This window comes from Saccostrea echinata, unplaced genomic scaffold, assembly GCF_033153115.1.
Source record: "Saccostrea echinata isolate AGI-Se365-2 ecotype Australia unplaced genomic scaffold, CSIRO_AGI_Sech_v1 ptg000027l, whole genome shotgun sequence".
NCBI lineage: Eukaryota > Metazoa > Mollusca > Bivalvia > Ostreida > Ostreidae > Saccostrea > Saccostrea echinata.
The window spans coordinates 12239516-12259599 of NW_026889776.1; the positions used below are offsets into that span (position 1 = coordinate 12239516).

The window sequence follows — 20084 nt, forward strand, 5'->3', positions numbered from 1 at the left end:
TATTTGTATTATTTAACAGATATCATATTGAGTTATCCTTCTTTGTAAATTTTTGAATTATCTTCCCTAAGTGGAAATCTTTTGTGTCAGGAGTTATCTCCCTCATTATCTCGTGCACGTTTTCATTCAGTCTGCCATTAAAGTTCCATCCGTGATGATGTATATGTAACATTCTTCATACCTTCTTATGATTTATGGCCTATTACCATGCAAGTTTTTTTTTTTAGGAAACTTTGTAACTTTATACTTATTATTTATAAAGTTGATTGGTAATTATTTATAGAATATTTGTGTATTGAAAACTTTTTTACCTCACTCGCTCACTCACTATTCGACACTTCTCATTTTGATATGAATTCGCTCTTCTAATAAATATGGAATCAATTTCATCATGGGTTCTTCAGGGATCAAGTGTGAGACAACATACCCGCTGTGATATATTGTAATCAGTCATGCGCGCATACGTACGTAAATATAACAGCATTTACGTCTGTATCAGTCTGATAAATGGTTTTTCTCTGTATATACTAACATGCACTTACATGTAAACGTATATCTGATTATTAATCCCGTTGTTATGGGACTCATATATTATCTAAGCATAGTACTGCAGTTACATGTTTATGCATTGTCGTAATCACGGAATACCTTAATTCAGCTTTTCCCTACAAATGTATGAAATTGACGTATCTAAACTTTTTTATGAGCACGTTTCTTAAAATTAAAATAGGTGCACTTTTTTCTTATTTGCAATATCTGTAAATTCTTTTTCTTACATAAATATTTAGGCCTGTCATTTACTTAGACTATGCATTGCATTTTTAAATCTACTCCATGCTCAATTTGTAGGTTAAAACTGTATTTTCAACCTTTCTCTCATTTTCACAACATAATGCATTTAATCGAGGACACTCTCTTTGCGGCTGTTTTTAGTTGTATATATTAATATGCCCCTGCCGCGCTGACTATGAGGAGTTGATTAAATCAACTCCCAAAATAATCCAATTTTTCAAAAATCAGAAACATCAAAACGTATGACTTTTCAACATTTTATACAACCATTCTTCATGAAAAAATTGAAACTTTGCTTTTTGATATAGATAATTGATTCTGCAATAAAAAAGGAGGTAGAAAATATTCTTTTCTTGTGATTGGTCATCAACAAAATTATTTTGTTAAAAGTCATTCTATTCTACACACAAGTACTCTTAAGTTGATATTAAAGAGATGCTGGAAATCTTCATTGACACTTATGTAGTCTTCGGAAACTATGTCTTCCAAAAAAACCAAAAATGTGGAAATTCGATAGGCACTGATTATGCTCCTTTATAAGCTGACCTGTTTTCATATTTCTATAATTTAATTCTGGTTATAACGCAGTATTTGATTGAATAAAAAAAATACGTTGTATCATATAAATTGGGTTGCCTACGTCACAATGACTTGCGTCAAAAAAATATAGATCCGCCCGGCGTTAATTTAAATTTTGTACAATTTGAAGTCATTTTCTAAGGGGAATCATCTTTTTTCTTACACTAAATGAATGAAAATTAAATTATAAGGAATGAAATTAATAGCTACCCAATTTATACGGTATTAAGTGGGTTGGAACAGTTTACGCTTTTTTATAAACCGCTTTGCGTTTTATAAAGCGTAAACTGCCCCAACCCGCTTGATACCGTATAAACTGGGTAGCTATGAAATTCATTAATTGAAGCAGAATTTATTTAAAAACAAGAGAAAAAAGAATGGAAGTAACTATTGTTAATTGATATGTCGAAATAGAGAGTAAAACAAGTGGAATGTAAACACATTTCCTAAATTATTAAATAATAATAAATAAGGGGGTTTAAGTAAGTACATGTACATGTAAATACGGAGAACACAAGGTAAATATAATTATCATACTTAAGGTAGTCCGATCCTCAGGTTCTAAAAATCAGATTTTCAGTAATTGAAAATGCTCTCAAAAATGGCTTTGATTTCACAGAGTAACGTGTATTTACCAATAGTATTTCTTAAAAGTTCGTCATTAACGTATCATATTATGTAGGGAAAATCATCAAATCTCAAATATACGAGGGGTGATCAATAAGGTTGCGAACTATTTCCATATTTACAAAACCAGAATGAAAGTTGGCACACATATAGTCATAAAGATGTTTAATAAATAGCAGATGGTGCGTAATGTTTTGCTCCTTGTTTGTGACCTCACAATGTGAAAATGACGTCAATATGTAGAAGACTTGTGACAAAAATGGCTGAATAAGTCGTACTCGAGCAATGAGCAGCTGTAAATTTTAACGTATATCTTTGAAATTTGTTTGCAGGAAGCAATAATAAATTGTACAAGGTTTATGAAGACAAAGGACTTCTCAGAAGTTCAATCGTTAATTTAAGAGAAGGAAGGGAGATGGTTAAAAATGATGTTCGTTTTGGTGCCCAATGAAAGTAAGCTTTGAAAGCTATGTGTCCTTAGTTGAGCAATTTTGTTATGAAAGATCACCAAGTTACAGTTAGAAAAATATTTGAATATCTTAACAATAAAATAATTATTAAATCTCTAAAATATCATTTACTTTAGACTTTAAACATATCAGATACATGTATGATATAGAGAAAGTGTCCATACTTGATCCAGAATGGATAAACGACGCTCCCAATACAGAGGACTCGGGTTGTGATGGTCACCGTGCTCATTCTGGGAAGGGATGTCCTTATCCACCCATCCTATAGCTGACATTTGGCAATTTATGACAAATCAACTTGTAAATAATAAAAAAACAACCTTCATGGTAAGAAATATAAGACTCTGAAAATCTTTTAGCTTCTGTATATAGTACGCTACGGAGCATTTCACGTGACCACCTATATCATGTGATTCGCGCATTTGCAGTAACGGTAGAAGACGTGCATTAAAATTGGAGGGGATTACTTAAAAAAATTATAAACCCCGAAGCCTAATTCTATTTATTTCTTGGAAGTAATTCAATTAGTTCGCGAACTTTTTCATCACCCTTTGTATTTTCAGTAAATACGAATAAAGCACCACCTATGCACTGTCTAATTGAAAATTGATCAACAAATATATATTTGGATTCAATACTATAGGTATCCAGGCATTTGGACAAATTCGCATGATTGAACAAACAAAAATTTCAAAACAATGAGTATTTACTCATTTCCGTGAATCAAACTACTGTAAATATTTGTGCATCATGTAAACTTATTGTTTAAGGTTTATCTTTATTATACCCGCACTTTCTAAAGGAAGTTCGGGTATATTGTTGTTACTCATGTCTGTCCGTCCGTCCGTCTGTCACACTCTTCTTTCTCAAACTCCTCTTACATTTTACACAGTAGCCTAATCATCTTTTGGGAGATGGTTGGTGGTGTCATGTAGATGTGCAGTAAGGTTTCGGAATTTTCATTTCCCCCCCCCCCCCGGGGGCCTTTTTTTTTTTTTTTTTAATATTTAACATATTTAAAACCCTGGTTCCCAGAAATTCCCTTATATTTTAGGCACTAGCCTTTAAACAGGATCATTTGGAAGATGATTGATTTTGTCCTGTGGATGTGTAAAATGGTTTCAAAATTTGCATTTCCATTGGATGGCAAAATGGAGCAGGAAAAAATGGCCCCTCCCTAACCATGGGGTCATGATTTGTACAAACTTGAATCTACACTTCTTGGGAATGTTTCCATATTAATCACACTTTTGTTGTTCTTGAAAAAAAGAATTTTGAAGATTTTTTTCCTTTTATTCCTAAATTAAATTTTGATCTCTTATTGTTGCCTGACCCTATCCTTGGAGGTCATGATTTGAAACTAGAAAATATGTCCATAGGACATAAATGCACCGCCGAATGCATATTTCTAATGCAACATGAAAATTTTTATGAGTGTATGAAGTTTGATGAGAATATCTTGAACAGTTTCTTTAAAATTGAAACTAAATTCTAAAAAAAATGGATATAGATGATAAATTCTCACCAAATTATGTATAAGTGCAAGCTTACATAAAAATATCTTAGATTGTTTCTTTAAAACTAAGCAAAATACAAATTAAAGAGAAGGGAGGTCAAGGTCACAGGAAAGTGCAAGGTGAAAAAGTTTTTGATGCAGTTGAATAGCTCTCACTAATACAGATCAGCATATTAGGTTTGATAAAACTATCTTGAATGATTTATATGAAACTGAGCTTAATACTTATTTGAGAAAAAGGAGGTCAAGGTCAAAGGAAGGATTGAGGTCAAAATGTTGATGATGCAGTTGAAAAGCTTACATCAGTATTTATTTACTATTAGCATATGAAGTTTGATAAAAATATCATAAGTGGTTTATTTAAAATGTAGATAAACACTAATTTAAAAAAGTGAGGTCAAGGTCAAAGGAAAAGTCAAGGTAAAAAAAGTTGATGCAATTGATAGCTCTCAGCAGTATATATCAGCATATGAAGTTTGATAAATATATCTTGAATTGTTTATTCAAAACTGATCTAGACACTAATTTAAGAAAAGTGAATTCAAGGTCAAAGGAAAGGTCAAGGTCCAAACAGTTGATGCAGTTGAAAAGCTTACATCAATATATATCAGGATATGACGTTTGATTGAAGTCGGACATGACAGACACTATATGCCTCGGCCATATTCATAGCAGGGCATAAAAAACTTGAATCTACAATATATGAGGATGTTTCCATATCAAAATGATTAACAAGCAAATTCAAAGAATTGTGATCCCCTGCTTTCCATGTCCTAGTGGATGGGATGCCATTATTTATGACATATTGTTTCAAATATGCACACCCTATCATATGTCATTCAAAAGTAATCACCAAAAACAGGGAATTATTTAATCTTAGACTAATTATAAATCCTGGATTTTCAGAAAATTTTGAAATCAGGTGTAGTGCCTGAAAACTAACTTAGTTTTGATTGAAATATCAGTTTTCACTGTAGTAGATACTGTCTAAATGGGTAAGTGTGTATATAAGAAGCTAATATAATTGAATTATTGTTTATTTTTATTCATTCATGTTTTTATTGTGTTCCAATTTCATATTTTTATTGTTTATTTTCAGTCATAATTATTATTTCTAGGGTAAATGTCTTTTATACAGTGTATCTGGTGTTCTAGACTAAGTGTTGTATCTGTAGAAAATAATGACGCATGCGCAGATGGGGGTTAGTCGATGCCTGGCATCAAAAATCGACTAACCCCCATCTGCGCATGCGTCATTATTTTCTCGCTAAATTCTGCAGTTTTCTGCAATCAAACGGCGATATTAAAATAATCCATCGAATGTCCGTCATTATATTATCCTACGGCTCTACTGTTATCACAAAACGTTCCTTCCGAGTTGTAGATATCCATTAAACATTGCCAACAACGCACGGCTTCATAGTCCCCATGAATGAAGACCCGACTATTTAAAGAAATGACTCGCAGCAAACGAAAATACATACCGATGCGTATTCAGCACGACAACTGCAAACACCTACATATGTTTTCACAACCGTAACAACTTCTAAATCCAACGAAACGCCAGAAAAACGCAGCGATGTAAACACTACCAAATTCACAGCAGCTTCCTAATGCATACAACCACTACTCGACGTCACAGTCGTAAAATACGACGTCACAGGTACACTCTTTTCCCGAACTTTTCTAAAGCAAAATGGCGATTAAGCATTGTACGTAATATATGGCATACTGTCTTTGTTGTTCAGCACACGTACTTTTAATTGTTTGCAAAAAGTTCTCCTTTAACCAGGTAATTAAATATCACAAGTGGAAAGGAAACTGGGATGTCTTTAGTACAAAAATCGGTCTTTGAAAATTGAAGATCCATGATCCGCCCACTTGTTTCACCTCCAGCTAAGAGGTGCATATTTAGTGTGCAAATTAATCGAGAGTTTTCAAGCCATTGTGACGTCACCCTCAATAATTTGTAACAGATCAGTGAAATCTTACAAATGAATCAATTAAAAAAAACATAATAAAGAGTTAAACTGTGGAAATCATTAGTTTGAAGTCTTGTGTACTATAAAACAAATTATTACTGATTAATCAGGTGTAAGGCACAACGATTCTCCACAAGGCAGCATTGATATAGTAGTACTTGATGTAAATGAAATACAATATGTTTGTTAGTACATGTACATGTAAATATACTGTAGATAATCCGTTTATTTGAGATACCCCAACTGCCCCTGAAATAATTTGTATTGAACCCTTTTATCGATTGATTTGTGTATGATCAAGAACTAACGAGAAGTGGGTTGACTGGAACGGGGGGGGGGGGATTGGAACGGGGGGGGGGCGACTTCTTATCGTTTATACAGGTGCCTTAGCAAATAGCAAATGGATTTCTGTTAAAACATCTATAAATCCCCAGCGATTTTATATGATATTGGATAACGATCCCCTTTTTTATATTAAATATTAAAAAAAAATTCTAGATACCTACCCCCACCAGGAAAAATGCTCCCCTATACTCGGTGAAATTCGTAAGTTTCTCTATTAAAATATCGAAAGCCACAAATGCTTTTGTTCACACTTTATTTATAGAGTCTTATACAAACAAAATTAAGATGTATTATAAGAATTTTTAGTGTGTTTCTGTGTGTATTTGTGTAAGGGGGGGGGGGATGTAGGGGTGTTTGCGGACATCCTCCCCAACATCCCCTTTAAATCCTCCATTAAGCACAGGTGCAAGAGACATTTCTATAAATATTTACCGTTGGTTCAGCCGAGATATATGGATATAAAACCGCTTTTTATAATTTTTAACTAGTCTTTATAGATTATAAGTTCGACTAAAATCTTAGCTATATTGTCACTTGCCGAAAAATCGAAGTATATGGAATGAGTAAGATATATGTTACTGTCGACGTATTTTAAATACTTGTATGATATCCCCCCAATATACTATTAGTCGCTCCATTCTTTCCCTATAATTTCTAGTAGATCTGTCATTAACGGGGAAAAATTCTTCAAATATACAGATTCGGTGTAATACATGTAGCACATTTCCATCAAAACTCTTGTGCTACACATATCTATTTCATTATGAATAGCAATATAGAGATATAACATGCTCATCAGTTTTACCAGAGCTATTATCCCTGCCAGGCCACCTGTGAAGGAAATGTCACTCAGAATTGCCGAGGAAAAGAAGGTCCGGGGGGGGGGGGGATACCAAACACTGCTCAAGGAAGTGCTGCGCTTTTATTTCCGTTAAATGACTCGTGACTTAAATGACTTCCATTGCTCAATTTCTATCGTCTAAGAGAGCAGTTCTTCTACATTAAAAAAAATAACATTGAAAACATTTTGAAGTTTAAATCTTTGTTTACGATATTTGTTTCAGAAAAGCTTATATATATTTTTTATCAAGTGAAAACTCGATCACTAAAAGATACTTTCATAAATCTATTAGTCTGTCAAATGGTCTGTCTAGGTGCTAGCCGCGAGTGTTTTATTTTGTTCTTCGCAAGTTAGATTCCTTCAAGAATCATTTTAATAATTATCAAAAACACCATGAGAATATTTTGTCGACCTATACTGAATAACCCATTCAACAAAAATTAAAAAAGGGGGAAGGGGGGGGGGGGTTACAGTACTTGTATTTGCAGAAGTTGCATGTTAAGTTATATATTATTATTCTAATAACTGTCATCCTCATCGGAAAGTCTAAAACGAATTAAATAAAAGTACATGTAATTACTTAACATGTCTTTGCCTCCTGAATTTTGTAAAGACAAAAATTTAAGAGATTACACACACATTTCGTCCTCCTTTGAGTCTTTGACTCGCGCATCAAGCCTCGGCTTTCGGTTAAATGAAATATAGTGATACTGTGTTTTGTATATTTTTATATGATACCATTTTAATTTACTAAGTATGTAAAATTAGAAAATCATGTTACAGAAATCTATGGTAACGTATTATGTATGCATCTCAATACATGTACCTGCAATTCCATCTGTATTTTTAAAAGAAATGAAGTGTCTGATGAGACTGCAGCTTTACTGTTGTGTACTTAAGGGCATTAGCAAGGTTCCTGGCTATTGTATAGAAGTCTCTTCAGCAGATTTAAAGGTACTTAATTAGAACAACCCCCCCCCCCCCAACCTCCAACCCCCCCGAAATAAGTTTTGCAAGTTTTGGTATTTTTCTTTTATTTCTTTTCTTTTTTCGGGGAAAGGGGGATGCTTGTCAAAATTTTTCAGACGTCATCAATTATCTCCCCCCCCCCCCCATTTGTTGAAAAACGATGCTTCGTGCTTGGTTTATTCCTCATGATGTCAGTAAATCATTTGTGAATTCTTTTGAATGAATTTGTTTTCTTTGTGCAATCCAGATAAAAAGTTTTGAAGTCATGGATTTTGTGGCCACAAACATGAATTAATGCTTTAACCTTTGTTTGTAAGAATAAGCATATAGTTACTCGGACGATCGTCCCTCTCCCCCTTTTTTTAAACACATGATCAATCCACTGTGAAAAGTATGCTTGATAATATTTTCACACAAAACGTCATATATCTAATGTACTGTCATTTCATTTTTAAGTGAATATGCTTAATGCCCTTCATTTTCCAGCCCCACAAATACACAAATAAAGCAGCTGAGGATTTTTTTTTCTTTTGAAAGTAAAGATAATATTTGAATATCCTGTGAACTCCAGTTTAATGAATTACAAACACAAATATTAGCATTTGTTTATTATTTTAACCAGTGATTAGATACATGTGCTTCGTTTTGAGTTAGTCGTTAGGGTGGCGCAGTGGTTAGAACGTCTGCTCTAGAGTTGCAGAGTATGTAGTTGATCCTTACGTCGCGGGTTCGAATCCACTACGGGACGTGGAGACCAGTCCTTCGAATAAGATTATATAAACCGAGGTCCCATGTCGCAGTAGGTGCTGGCACGAAAAAGATCTTTTACTGCTCAATGGCCCTGAGTGCCTGGTATAGATCAGAATTTGCAGCTCTCCACCGGCAATTAAGTGGTGGCGTCTCCATATGAGTGAAAAATTCTTGAGAGGGACGTGAAACAACATACAAACAAACATACAGACAGACATTTTGAGTTATGTATCCAAACTATTTAGATTTGAATGCATGCTTGTTAAATGAGATTGAATGTGCCAACAATCCTAACTATGAAACTCAGAAGAATTTACTAGAGGAATATTTTTCCCCCGACGAACTTACATGTAGATGGTGGCATAATGCTTTTGTACCGTCTGTCCTTCTATCTGTCTCTATCTGCAAAAACTTCAATTGAAATTTGAACTGCTTAGTTAAGCTCTCCATTTTTCACATATTGATGCCGTTTTAAGTGCTATTACCTTACCTCTCCTTGATTAGCCCAATTTTGTGTTTACATTAAGAGGGCTGGGTGGTTGTGGCCATTTTTAGACTATATTGATCTCCTTTAGAAGGAGAGCTCCATATAAAGATATACAAAAATGATTAAATTTTAACAACTAAAATGTACGAAATTTTCCTTTGCCAAATGATAGTTGACGGCTTAAGATATCATATCTGTAAAATAAAGTTATATCTGACGGTTAATTTGTTGACCCCCCATCCTCCTTAAAGTACTGAATGTATGCATTTATTTATTTAAAATAATTTGAAGTGTACTTTGCGTTCTCACCATCGGTAACATTTGAGGAAAATACAGCGAAAATACAACACCATCAAAGTGCAAGTGTGTTCATTTTAGGCATTACCGTGAATTTTAGAATATCTTTTTCTTTGTTTTTTATGAAAAACACTTAGTCTTCCTTTTGTCGATCCAATATCGCTCTTAAAATAGTAAGAACTATATAGATGGGTAGATTTTTGAAAGATGAATTGACGCTAAACATAAAAAAACTGAATTAAAATGTTCTTGCTGCCATTTTGCCAATTACAGTTGGAGAAGGAAACAAAGAAAGAAATTGGCAGCAATCTTTCAACGTGTGATCATCATACTACCCTGGATCTATGTTACGTGATGATACCAATATTAATGATTACTACTGAAATGTGATGTATCAAAAATAAATTATCGTGGTGTAACAACAAATTTTACTACATATTTTCTCTTTATATTATTTTTTTGTGATCGGTTCGCTAGCAACTACGTTATTCTTTTTTTTCTGGAATACGCATGCTCGACCTCACGGTAGGGCATCCTGGGAATAAAACTGTATATAAACTGTACCATGACAATTTCGTTTCATTATCTGTAAAAGATTCGTGCTTTGTTGTTTAACCTGTACATACATGTAAATGTACGAAAAGTAACAGTTACTTAAGTCTTATAATGCAAAGACTGAAGATATCGGTTAATTCTAAAATTATGATAAATATATAGCTTTTCTTAACTACTTTCCGACACGCTCGGATAACAACCTCGGATATGCATGCTTGCCGAGCTTGCCGGAAAGACCCGAGAAGATGCGATTGCTACAAAACAGTACCACACTGCATGGAATATTTTAAACTAGGTGCTCATTGTTCTACTGATCTCTTATTTTTCACCTTAAAATTTAAAATATAGTAAACTACAGAATGCTTATAAAATGACTAATGAGTAATGCCATTGCCGATGTGAAGCCCACTCTAGATTCACCTTTCTGAATTGACCCCCCCCCCCCCAGTTCATCACTATGCCTTTTTTATTTACAATTAATGGATTCAGCAACTTAAACCAATGGTTCAGATATCTACTTGTGTGTTTTATGATGGCCACAGCGCTAGGTCAACTTTCTTTTTAAAGGATTTGCTTCATTCTATGTTACGGCAAATATAAGCAATAACGCTTACATTATACGACGAACTACTTTATTTGATATTATGCACTGACAGCTTAATTATAAATCTATCGTTAGCATTTACTGAGATTTTAATTTTTGGCAATTACTTTGAGATGCAATATTTATCATGTCTATGCAGTAAAATAAAGCTAAAGTCCCCAAACACAAAACACCTATTTCGAAGGGGGACGGGAGGTTGTACATTAGTACATTTCTTTTTCAACTGCAGGCGTTTGCGAGTGCTCGATCTTAATGCTGCAACAAAACGGGGGAGAATACAGGAAGCATTTAAATAAAGATTTACAACAGTGAAAAACTATACTTAGACCCCCCCCCCCACCAGGTATTCTACGGGGCTGCATTGTCAATAAAAAGAAATCTCTCTTTTTATGCATCAGCTGAAACGAGACATTTAAAAATAGCATATAAAGACAACAGGTTTACATTATCGATAATATTTAATCTACATTAGTATCAACAAAATTAAGGACCCTCTCTACACTAAACAAAAATGTTTTTTGGACATTGAGAAAATTATATTGTATAAATGTGTAAATATTGAGCTTATTTATATCACTTTCAACAAAGGGTGCCTGGCTTTTACCCCCAGGAAAAAGGTTCAAAGTCAACAAAGTTTTGATGAACAGAAATCACTGTTGTTTACCTAAGTGGGGAAAAAGCATGCATATGAGGTTTTCAATTAATTCATTTTGGCCTATCAAAATTTCAAGAATGCTGGAATTGATTAGAAATTGATTGATAAACTGTAAATTTCAACTTATTTTATTTTAGATCTAAGGGCAGATAACTCTAACTACATAAAAATACCACAGAATCAGAACTCTTTAGTGTGCAGTGTATAGAGGGTTCTTAAGGAATTGTAAACCTCCATGTAAAGTGTTAACTGTTGTTCGAAGAAGAAATAATACTGTGCATATTATAAAAGCATCACTCCAGTCTAACAATTTTCTCAGCAAAAAAAAGAACAATTATATGATTTTGCTTACATAATGTTACCTTCACTATCATTATTTATTTTATTTTTTCCAAAATATTTTATCAAAATGTGACATGATGTATTTCCTATACAATATTGCCACGCGATTGCGAGTTTGAAAATCCAGCACTGCATTCTAGTACTACAAGTCGAGCCTGTGAACATCGACCAGGAAAATCATCAATGCAGGGACGCTATATGGAGAGACAGGATTTATATTTAGAAGGATTAATTTATGTGAAATATAAACAAATTATATTTCTTACATGATGGTATGCTTTAAAACGTGTGATCATTTTCTGAGGTTAGGAGAATGAGGGGGCTACTCCAACAGAAAAAAAATCTCAAATTTTTTGGAGTAGCCAAGAATAAGCGAACAACCTATTTGGGAGCGGGTGTTAGGACATGTAAATGACTCATTCGATCACATTTTACCAGGTGTCCTAAGTGTCTGAGTTTTTTTTTTAAACGGGGGGGGGGTCATTTTGGTTTACTTTGCTATTTAAATTTTATATCCCAGAAAATATCCGAGGGTGGAGTTGGACACTCCAGATATCCCTCTAAATCTGCGCAATAATAGTTTGTCCGAAAAGAGTCCTTGTATGGACAATTTCATTCAAAGGCTTACAGCCCCTTTCCATTCCCATGTTGTTGAATTATGATATATAATAGTATGTTTATTCACCAGTCAAGGGCCCTCAGAGGGCAAACACAATTATTACAATAAGATCACATTTAATTAAATAATATTAAAATATCGTAATATGGTAGAATATTAACCATGTTATATTTAACATGTAGGTATAAATGGAAGATTACAATACCACAAATAAGATATACTCGTGAAAATGCAAGATTTGTAACATATCCACAATTGTCTGAAACTAGGACAAAAATATTGAGAAGGTAGAAAACCACATGACGCTAAAGAAAATGATAATAATAATAGATTAGCAGTATACTAGGCCTACATGTATTATATAGTGATCGAGCTGCGCAATTTATTGCCTGACGCCACGTGCGTCAGGCAGTATAAGGATTAATTTTTTCAAGATCCGAAACTAAGCGATCATTCTTTCTGGAAGCTGATTTACACTGGAATTTGTTACCTGCATTTAAACAAATACAGTTTGCTGAGGAAATAATCGTATTACTGATGCAAAATAATGATGTGTTTAATTCCTTCAGTTTTTTGGCATGTACATGTTTATTCTTTGCAATTCTTTGTACTGGCATGTACGTGTAACATTTTTTCTGCGTTTCTAAACTACTGGATCAGTCCATTTGCCTTCTACAAAAGGGGTGACACAATCATTTCGCGCCAAATTTCACATGTAAATTATCTTCGCGCCTTTTTCTTGGATTGTTCTATTGAATGGGTGTAATAATTTCTATGGAAATAAATAATGTTTATTCTTTTAACCTGATTCTAAAGTTTCAGATTTTTTATTAACAGTAAATTTTATCTCATTTTTAAAAGAACACATTGTATATGGGCAGGCAACACTAAACCAATGGATTTCCTGATTATTCTTAGTACTATTTATCCCATAAGTGAACTAGTCCAATCATAAGCAAACTCCCTCGACCTACATGTAGTAAATGGAACATCCCTTCTTGATTCAGTCTGTTTCCCACCTTTACTTTCAATATTACATTTATTAATAATGTACGTTACAAGGTTAGGTTTTTAAAAAAGCTTAGGAAAGTCAGTCATTAGCATATTATTTCATGCTTTGTGATGAACAAGGATAGTGACAATAGTAGGTCAGCACCCATAGAGGAATGGGCTTAACTCCCGTAAGGTTCTAAGCAAAAAATCGGCAAAATGAGGAAGACATCATGATCTGTACTACTTTTCATTTAAGCACGTTATTATGATTATGAGAAAGGTCCTGAAATCGATTGAAAAGAAAAACTAAACAATTTTAAAACTGCACATAAAGATGCATTTTTAAACGCATTTATAATACATGTACATGTATATGGTGAGACCATCAGGGCGTGAGTTTCGTCCGGGGGGGGGGGTTAGTATCTTGTTTTGCTCTAGCTATAAAGTGTACAGTCCATTTACTTTGAGTTCTAGAGCAGCATTGAAGCATTTTTGTCTCAAACACTTCAAGAAAAGGGAGTTAAAACTGTTCGTAATTTTCTTCGACGTCGAGAACGACGGAAAACAGACCAGTCTAGAAAAAGAGGCTGTCTCATCAATCTATCACTGACCAGAGAAGTGCGCCCTTTAGTTAGAGAGTACATGTAATATGAATTTCTTTAGAATCATCTAACTATTTTCCCCAAAATTATAATCTACGCTATCGCACTTAAAGTTAGAGTTTCATCCCAACGTAACTTGTCAGCCCGTGGGCTAACTAATAAATGATTGAATAGCGGTATGTCTTAGATATTCGTTGATCTGCAGTATTTGGTTATGAGATTTGAGAAAGTCAATTGTACATCTTGTGTAATGAAGTATCGCAACTATGTCGCTCCTTGATGACGGAAACGTTTAGCACCTCTCTTGCTCATACGTTCCATAGATATTGATTGATTAGTCAGGCAAGCTTTTTGAAAAGCTATTACTTGTTATCCATAAGCTAAGGCAGCATCCGACATCGATTCCAATGCAAATTACGTCACTTCCGTTTCGCACAGAATTATCTCACTCACCCACAAACAAACAAGCAACTCCATTGCGAGGGGATAAAAAATACACAGAAAAGTCGAACTAGTGTAAAAATCTATCATAAAGATGCACTTTTCTACATGGGAAGAAATTCTGTGGATTTTCTCTGGTGTAGCTGCATGTAGACTGAATTCAATCAAAGCGCAATTAACGCTGGCTTACGCTTACCTTTATATTATCCGAGACAAATGATGTCAACAGTGTTGAGGGAAGGATCCAAAACTTTTACAGATATAAAATTAAAGCTTTGAATTTTATTTTTAAAGAATAATATGACGCCTTAAATTTTTTTTGCGGGGAGGGGGGGGGGGTGGCATAATTTCAATATTTTATGTGCTCAATAATAATAATAATAATAATAATACATTTAAAATGAAACATATAATTATAGAAAATAAAAGAGTAAACAATAAACAAAGTTAAATAAAAAGGAAATTAAAATAAATGTTGGAATTTGTATGTAACCCTTAATTTGATTTTAGAAAGTATAAGTATGCCACAGGTTACTAATTTTACCCCATTTCATTGACCACGCAAAGCGCAGGGTTTTTTCCCGTAAATATGTCTCGTACGGATTCGTACGGAGTGGGATGGACTGATTTTAGGGCATAAATAGGAAGGCGAGTGTCTGGGGAAAAGAATTAAAATTTCAAATATTGAGAAATGTTGCCTTTGAACGTATGAAGGGTGTAAATAGGCCATGTTTACCTTCTTCTCAATGGGTAAATGAAATATGCAGGGTATTGGGGTAACTCACAGTGTCTTAGAAAAACTTGCACACTGTGGACTCTCCCTAGATTCAGAAATATTTTAAGGCAATAATAAAAAATAAAAAAAAAACACTAAATTCCAAGGTACATCAGACAAGCCACTAAAAAAAATATTTAATTTTATTCTTAGATCCACCACTACTAGATTCGCAGTACAGTTAAGGTGAGCAATGGAAATATCACCAATTTTTTGTGATTAAAAATATATTCATAATCAGGATGGCGATTTTTTTTAGTACATTACTTATATCGGACAATTGTAATTATGGTTGATAACTACATATTGAGGAGGATTAGATTTTTTATTTAGACTTGACACGTGATGCGGCAGTCACGTGATTTAAGCACGTTTACTTGCAGTATTGAGGTCACCTTTGAATCTCACTAGTGCAAGGGCATAACCAAGTTAAAATTCTAAGTTTAGTTTAAAAATATTTTCAACACGCATTGTAGTTTCTGAAAAGTGCTGCTATCCTACCTAGATTCTGCTATTTCATTTTTAAAATCGTATTTGTATGACCGAATGCTGTATTTATTGCTGGTCAATGGCATTAAATATAGATATAATTAAATTATTTTCAAGATTTCATCAGGATCGCAGCACTTTTCAGATACCTTAATACTTCTAGAGTTGATTTGTAAAAGCTTACTATGATCCATTGAGTGTATGCCCTTGCACTAGATCGATTTATTAAGACCCTCACATTACCCTCTGATGTACTTGCATACAAATATACGGCAGTGTCAATTAAATAGGAAATATACGAAAAAATATACGAAAAATATTTTAATAAAATCGTAAAGAAGACATTAAATCCAAGTTAATGGCCTATGAAATATCTGTAAATAATATTTTATTTAAGTAAAGAATACATTTTTCGTTGAAAAAATATTACTTGATCCGCCTCTAACTGCATACAAACTGCGTCAAGTTTTACGAAATGACGTCACATCGACAAGTGCATTGCGATCAGTGACTTATTTATACCTTGTTATGTGGGATTTAACCAACGACAAAACAGCATGTTATAGTAAGTTTTGATGTAGTTTGATGGTCTCCTAAAGATTAAAATAGTAAATCACCTCATTTTGTGGTATTTTTAAGAATTGTTGGTTTTGTATGATGTCATAGTTAATTTTTCCCGTACAAATTAGGCTCCGCCCCCTTTTTGTAGCCTTAACTGTGCTGCGTTCTGCCATAAATGCTTTTTTTTGGGGGGGGGGGGTGCTCTATATATAGAGAATGCTCTATATATTTTTGCTTTATATATTTTTGAGGTCTTTTTGATGCTTTGCATCAATTTAACTTATTCAATATTTTTTTTTTTTTTTTTTTTTTGGAGCCAATACAAATATATATATATTTTGATGATGAAAATAATAAAAAATAAAAATATTTGGACTGAGTACTCGATCCGTTTTTCGCCGGGGGGGAGGGTATTCTGTCTTTAAAAAAATACGTTTGTAAAGTACAAGAAAAGAGGACACGGGGTGGATTAATCTGACTGGTATATTCAAATACTATTATTATTATATTTATGACGCAGTATTTTTTCTCTGTTCCCCGTCATTGCAAGTTTAAGAGTAATGTCACAAAGGTTTGGGAATTTGTTTATGGTACAGAAGAATTCAAACTAATGTTTTTCCACAGTTTAACTCTTTATCACTATTTTTTTTTATTGATTCATTTGTAAGATTTCACTAATCTGTTACAAATTATTGAGGGTGACGTCACAATGGCTTGAAAACTCTCGATTTGCACACTAAATATGCACCTCTTAGCTGGAGGTGAAACAAGTGGGCGGATCATGGATCTTCAATTTTCAAAGACCGATTTCTGTACTAAAGACATCCCAGTTTCCTTTCCACTTGTGATATTTAATTACCTGGTTAAAGGAGAACTTTTTGCAAACAATTAAAAGTACGTGTGCTGAACAACAAAGATAGTATGCCTTATAATACGTACAATGCTTAATCGCCATTTTGCTTTAGAAAAGTTCAGGAAAAGAGTGTACCTGTGACGTCGTATTTTACGACTGTGACGTCGAGTAGTGGTTGTATGCATTAGGAAGCTGCTGTAAATTTGGTAGTGTTTACATCGCTGCGTTTTTCTGGGCGTTTCGTTGTATTTAAAAGTTGTTACGGTTGTGAAAACATATGTAGGACAAGTGTTTGCAGTTGTCGTGCTGAATACGCATCGGTATGTATTTTCGTTTGCTGCGAGTCATTTCTTTAGTCGGGTCTTCATTCATGGGGACTATGAAGCCGTGCGTTGTTGGCAATGTTTAATGGATATCTACAACTCGGAAGGAACGTTTTGAGATAACAGTGGAGTCGTAGGATAATATAATGACGGACATTCGATGGATTATTTTAATATCGCCGTTTGATTGCAGAAAACTGCAGAATTTAGCGAGAAAATAATGACGCATGCGCAGATGGGGGTTAGTCGATTTTTGATGCCAGGCATCGACTAACCCCCATCTGCACATGCGTCATTATTTTCTACAGATACAACACTAGAACACCAGATACACTGTATAAAAGACATTTACCCTAGAAATAATAATTATGACTGAAAATAAACAATAAAAATATGAAATTGGAACACAATAAAAACATGAATGAATAAAAATAAAGAATAATTCAATCATATTAGCTTCTTATATACACACTTACCCATTTAGACAGTATCTACTACAGTGAAAACTGACAAAGTTAGTTTTCAGGCACTACACCTGATTTCAAAATTTTCTGAAAATCCAGGATTTATAATTAGTCTAAGATTAAATAATTCCCTGTTCAAAGTTAAAACTTTTGAGAATTAGGTAAAACATCAAGGTCAAGGGGTAAAAAATCATAGCATAACATATTGTTACATGTAATGTACATGTCAAATATGAAAGTCCTATCTCTTCTCAATCAAAAGTTATAAGGAAATATAACATTTTTGAAAAGTAGGTTAAACTTCATGGTTAATGTCACAGAGTTGAAAGTCATGATATATATTTAGAGAGGTCTTGTCACAGGTAATATACAATCATGTATAATATGAATGCCCTATCTTTTCTCTTTCAAAATGATCAGTTTGAAATAATGTTAAATTTTTGGAAAAGTAGGTCAAACGTCAAGGTCATGGGTTCAAAAATCATAGTATGTTTAGAAAGTTCTTGTAGGTAATGTACATGTGAAATATGAAATCCCTATCTCTTATTATTCAAAAGTTATGACCAAGGTTAAATTTATTGTGACAAACGGACAGACTGACAGACAAATGAGTTTTAATGTCCCCTGGGTCCCTTTCGCGAAAACGGATGACAATAATGCCCTTATTGTTCTTGAGAAGAAGATTTATGATGGAAAAAATCCCCTACTTTTTTCTATGTAAATCATTGGATCCTCATATGTGGCCCCACCCTACCCCAGTGGGTCATAATTTGAACAAATTTTAATCTACACTAAGACTATGTAAAGAAAGTTTCAACTTTTTGGGCCCAGTCAGTGGTTCTTGATAAGACTTAGACTTTTTTAAATGATACCACCAAATTTTCACTAATTCTTGATTATCCCCCCCTTGAAAGAGGTTGTGACCCTTCACTTGAACAAACTTGAATCCCCTTTACCCGAAGATGCTTTGCAGCAGGGTTGGTTGAAATTGGCCCAGCGGTTCTAGTGAAGAAGACAAAAATGTGAAAAGTTTACTGGCGGACAGATGGATGACAAAGATCAGAAAACCAGAAAAACTCAAGTGAGCTAAAAACTTATGATCACAAGTACTTTGAAAGAGTTACAGTATTTGAAAAGCAGTTTTTTTTTCATGCATTGTTTTCAGAAGCTGAAAAGGTATGACTTCTATCCATGTTGAAAAAAACTTTCAGAAAACAGTATGATTAAAAATAGTTAATCAAGGTGCTTTGAGTAGCAAAATAAGCTAAACCGGTATAGCTAATTCAACCACAGAGCTTAGTCAATTTTAAAATGCACAACCTTTTCAGCTCTTAGTCATTCTTAAAATATTTATATCATTAATTTCTGATTCAAGGGAGAACTAGAGATATGACCAGAAGTATATCTGTTGACTAATAAACATGTACATATATATTGTGTTTTTTAAGTCATTAATGTTTGTTTGTTGTTAAATGTCCTTCTCGGGAATTTTTCACTCATATGGAGATACCACCACTTAAAAATAATGAAGACGTACAAGTCGGATTTGAGGTTAACGTTCATTATAGGAGTTTTCAACAATTAAGACCTAAAGAGATAACTCCTTCCCCTCACCCCTTCCCCTGTTTGTTCATGAAACTAATACTTTGTTTTGACAAAAAATGTGAATATATACAAATAGTTTAATGGTCCATCTCTTTGAATGATTTTCATTCCTAATTCTACATGGGTTGACCCAAATTCATGAATGAAATGTCAAGCAATCTTATCATTGATGCACTTTTATTTAATTTGATGTAGTCATATTGTGAACATTTCCAGTTCATTAATAGAGTAGGGATGACCTCCAGGGGTTCATAACCTTAAACCATTAGATGTACACAACATAATAACACAAGAAACAAAATTATGTATAGTGAAATGGAAAAGTTTTCTATTATTTTGAAGTCAGATGATCATTTGTCATTTCAGGGACAGAGAGCGGCTAGGGAGATTGGATCCCCCCCCCCTCCCCGGAATTTGCAGAGTTATTTAAATAGGACTATATACTGATTTTCAGGAGCAAATAAAAAATGACTTTGGATGCCCTCCCCCCTTTAAAAATATGGACCCCACCATCATTGTGTTTATTTTGTTTGTTTGTTTTGTTTTTT

At 33.8% G+C, this 20084-nt stretch overlaps 1 protein-coding gene across 1 annotated transcript in view; it reads left to right on the plus strand.

The window, feature by feature from the left end:
• Positions 1-20084, plus strand: part of LOC133193247 (receptor-type tyrosine-protein phosphatase epsilon-like) — a 65562-nt gene that overhangs the window by 2969 nt on the left and 42509 nt on the right. The window lies entirely within an intron of this gene.